This window comes from Tachyglossus aculeatus, chromosome 5 (assembly GCF_015852505.1).
Source record: "Tachyglossus aculeatus isolate mTacAcu1 chromosome 5, mTacAcu1.pri, whole genome shotgun sequence".
NCBI classification, from domain to species: Eukaryota; Metazoa; Chordata; class Mammalia; order Monotremata; family Tachyglossidae; genus Tachyglossus; species Tachyglossus aculeatus.
In genome coordinates, this window is record NC_052070.1 from 82,783,265 (window position 1) to 82,787,774 (window position 4,510).

General features: G+C 45.8%; 1 non-coding gene across 1 annotated transcript; it reads right to left on the reverse strand.

The window, feature by feature from the left end:
- Positions 1-4,046: 4,046 nt before the first annotated feature.
- Positions 4,047-4,184, reverse strand: LOC119929139. The gene has a single exon (XR_005451278.1). It is a non-coding gene; the product is annotated as a small nucleolar RNA SNORA7 (small nucleolar RNA).
- Positions 4,185-4,510: the final 326 nt, after the last annotated feature.

A 4,510-nucleotide genomic window follows, 5' to 3' on the forward strand; every position in this document is an offset into this window, starting at 1 on the left:
AAACTGAGACACAGGGCATGATGATGAAGCTCTGGGTCTGGGGCAGTGGGACAGAGCCATCTCTAACCATTTAGAGATTTCAATTACATCCAGGAGGCTCCTCAGTCTCCCTCTCCTACTCTACAAAGCCTTGCCCTCTGACTCATTTGCCTCCCCCACCCGTCCCGACCCCTGCTTATTAAATTGGTTCCCAGGAAAGTGACCTTGCTGGGACCCCCTTCTTGATCTATGAAATGTGAGGACAAACTTACATTCTCCCCTCAGTGTTTTTCCCCTTGGCATGGGAGGAAAACAGATGTTGCTTGTGAGCTGAAGGATTTACTGTGGGCAAAAGCATGAACCCAGTGTCCTTAATTGTGTGAATTCCTGCTCTGCTGAGTCAAAGCACCTTTGGAAAATGGGATATCTACAATTTTAATGAATTAGAAAAACGTGAAATACAAACACCAATTCCCTTGCCCCAATCTCTTCCAAAACCAGGTTAGTGGTGGGGAGACAAAAAAAAAATGTGGTTGCCATTCAATGTAGAGACTTTTCATGATGGATAGCTTCCATTTTACTGCTGCCTGTGTCCACTGTGGGTGAGGGGAAAGAGGGGCTCAGGTTAGGAGTAAATCTTGAGCAAATCCAGCCCAATAGCAAATGGTTGCTCTAGATGGACTCCAGTATTATTAGATTAAGCAAGGCTCTACGGAGTTGGCATTGTGATTCTTAAGACATTTATCACCTACCTTTACTAGTCCAAATGACCAAGTACTTTGAGTCTGCTAGGCTAGCAGAGTGGAGGTGAGTGGACTAGTTTGCTCTTGCCTACACTCTGGTTGCCAGGGGTTGCCTCCTGGAGATAACTCCGAGAATCGTCTTCCTAAACTGGCATCTGGCAAGGTCTGGCCCTGGTAATAATAATGATGGCATTAGCCATAGCAGAGCCAAATGAAGCAGTCCCCAGAAATGTTCAGAGTACTTATGACTCTTTCCTTCCTTTGAGTTTGTAGCCTCCTGCCAAGGAAGTGGTCATGCTCCCAGGGCTCCACTTGGACTCTTTCCTTTTCCCTTTTCTTTTTCTTTCATTGCAGCTTCCTCCCAGTCTATTCATCAATTAGTCATTGTTATTAAGTGCTTACTGTGTGCAGAGCACTGCACTAGGTGCTTGGTAGAGCAAAATACGACAAGAGTCCGTAAACACATTCCATGTCCACACTGAGCTTATAGTCCAGAAGGAGAGACAAATATTAATATAAGTAAATGAATACACTATGGATATGTGACTTTCTACTTCCTGGTTCCTGACTAGATCCAGTTCCTAGTCCTTCAACCGTGGAGTCATATGGAGCCACAATTCCGATCCCAGCTCCTTCTTACATGTCTCACTGTCCATGAGGAAAATTCTATTTCTCCTCTCCTTGTCTTGGATATCCTTAGTTAATTGTAAAGGAATAGATCAGAGTTGGAAGGTCATTCAATTCAACCCCCTGGCTCTGGCCAGGACAATACCCAAACCTTCCCAGGTGGTTGAGCAGTGCTTCTATTTTGTAAGACCTCCTGATCATTACAAGGACCAGTCTCCACTCTGGAAAGCTTTCTCAGGGAAAGCTAGAGGGGGACTTGTTTCATGCCTTTGAGTCATCTTGGTCATGGGAAAATGCTGGGCTGTTTGGAATTCCCCATGTGCTTCATTCCTGGCGTCCACAGGGACCAGAGAAATATCTTTAACAATACATTTCCTGAAGGGCCGCCCCAGCCTGTCTTTCCCCAGTGAGTTCTGGAGCGATCTAAATAAATGTCAGTTGTGAGAACCCAGTAAGTGCATAATAGCAGATTGTACTCCCTTAGGCAGATTGTACTCCCTTAGGCCTCTCTCAGTGAGTTCAGCCATTCACTTCTGCAGCCTCCAATTGGGGCTCAACCACAGATGCCCCCGAACCTTCCAGCCACTTCTCCACTTGCCCACCTGTCGTATTCCAACCCAGCTCTGCCCAGGGACATCCCTTCTCCTTTTCCTCTTTCCTACTCCCTCCCCACCGCCTCCAAGTCTGACACTAACTCCCTCAGAAACTTGCCGTTGGGGCTAGAATTTGCCGTTGCTATGGAAGTGGTTACCAGCTCAGCCTTCCAAACTCACAGAGTGTCCAAAAACACACATGGCGTCTTGAGCTGACATGCCACTGACAACCCGCGATGACGGGGATGTACTTTTGAGTGTCATCTTGACAAGGAGCAGGAGACTCTCTCTGCCTGCCCATCAGCCTGACCATCTGTCTGCTGAGATTATCTGCACTTCACTGGCAAGGATCCTACTCCTTCCTTGCTCTCTGCCTGCCTGCCCTCCCAGCAGCCTCTTAGAGATGGAGGTCAGGACCTCAGTCAGGTGATGTTGCTTGAACCTGGTTTCAGAGGGCTAAGGAAAAAGGAGTGGACAGAATCTGTGTGAAAGGCAGTGGTCACTCTCTGAGGCTCTAGCCGCTGCCAGACCAGAGATGTCATTTCAGACAGGTGAAAGAAGGGAGAGTGACAACTGGTCTCTTCCACTGGTCAGATTCACAGCCCAAGTATTTGGGATTTTGCCCTCCTCTAGAAATGGGGTTCTTCCAGATGTGAACAGTGCTTCAGGGTGGTGCAGGAAGGGCTGCCCATGTTACGTGGATCCCTTCTTCCTCTATGATTTTCAGTCTGATTTTGCATCCAAGATGTGCCAAGCTGACACCGACTCCAGGAGGAGGATAAGTTTATTTATTTATTTATTTATTTATTTTATTTTGTTAGTATGTTTGGTTTTGTTCTCTGTCTCCCCCTTTTAGACTGTGAGCCCACTGTTGGGTAGGGACTGTCTCTATATGTTGCCAATTTGTACTTCCCAAGTGCTTAGTACAGTGCTCTGCACAAAGTAAGCACTCAATAAATACGATTGATGATGATGATGATAAGTTCAAGCATGAAAGTTGGCACTAGGGAATTTTTAGGGAGAAGTGCCTACCGCCCTGCTCCATTTGACAAAGTAAGAGTTTGGCGACAGGAAATGGAATGGAGGGGTTGTGGAAAAGAAGTGGTAAAGTAATCTTGGTGCACCAAGAGGATTAGCTTGGCACAGATATTTTCCTTATTTAAACAGCGGATTAGATTGACTGTGCAGGCAATTGTTAACTGGCCAACCTGTCCAACTCCCTACCAATCAATCAGTGGTATTTATTGAGTACTTTATGTGTGCAGAGTTGTCTAGTGGAAAGACCTTGGGCCTGGGAGTCAGCAGATGTGGGTTTTAATCCTAGCTCTGCCATTTGGCTGCTATCTTATCTTGGGCAACTCACTTAACTACTCTGTGCCTCAGTTTCCTCATCTGTCAAATGGGGATTAAATACTTTTTTCCCTCCTACTTAGACTGTGAGCTCCATACGGGATAGGGACTGCGTCCAACCTGATTATTGTTTAGCTACCCCAGATGTTTATTACAGTGCTTGGCACATAGTGATTACCAAATACCACAATAATAAGAATAATAATCAATCAGTGGTATTTATTGAGTGCTTATCATGTGCAGAGTACTGTGCTAACTGCTTGGGAGAGTACAATACATGTACTAGTAAAAACAATGATTATTATTTTTTATTATTATTATTACAAAAGAGAAAGAGGACAGGGATCATGGCTACAAGGAGCTTTCAATCTAGTAGGTTGCTGCTGTGCTTCTCCGACCTATCTGACCCAATGAAGCCTACCACTTTGGGAAGCGGCTCAGGGGAGGTCTACCTGCTCCCTAATTCTGTTTGTTCCAGGAACCATTTCCTGAAGACAGTGCTCTCTCCCTCATCTTCCATAGTCTCCTTGCCTTGTCTTATACTGCCTAGTCATCTCTGACCCATAGCGACTCCATGGACACATCTGTCCCGTAATGCCCCACCTCCTTCTGCATTCATCTGACAGTGTATCCATAGAGCTTTCTTGGTAAAAATATGGAAGTGGTTGACCACTGCCACCTTTTGGGCAGTAAATCTGAGTCTCTGCCCTCGACTGTCTCCCATGCTGCTGTTGCCTAGCACAGGTGACTTTTGACTTGTAGCAGATTGCCTTCCACTCACTAGACACTGCCGAAGCTAGGAATGGAATGGGTATGCCTCTGCTTGACTCTCCCTCCCATAGTTGAGACTAGTAGAGTACTGGAAACTCTCCAGGTGCAGTCCTGAGAGTGACCTGACTCTCCTACCTCCTCGTATTTAGGTCAAGGGGCTTGTTTATTCCTTAAATTACATTATATTTAGAAATCAATCAGTCAGTAAATCCATCAGTGGTATTTATTGAGTGCATACTGTATGCAGAGAACCGTATTAAGCATTTGGGAGAGTACAATACAATAGAGGTGGTAGAGTGCTTGTAGGTCTCTGGCTAGAGAAAGGATGCTGGTGCAGTTGATACTATGCCCTCTCTAATGAGATTTTACCCTTGAAGATCTCTAGGATGAGGTTGGAGTCTGGTTATGGAGCCGCTGGCACCAATGCTGAGAAGACAGCTCTTCTCC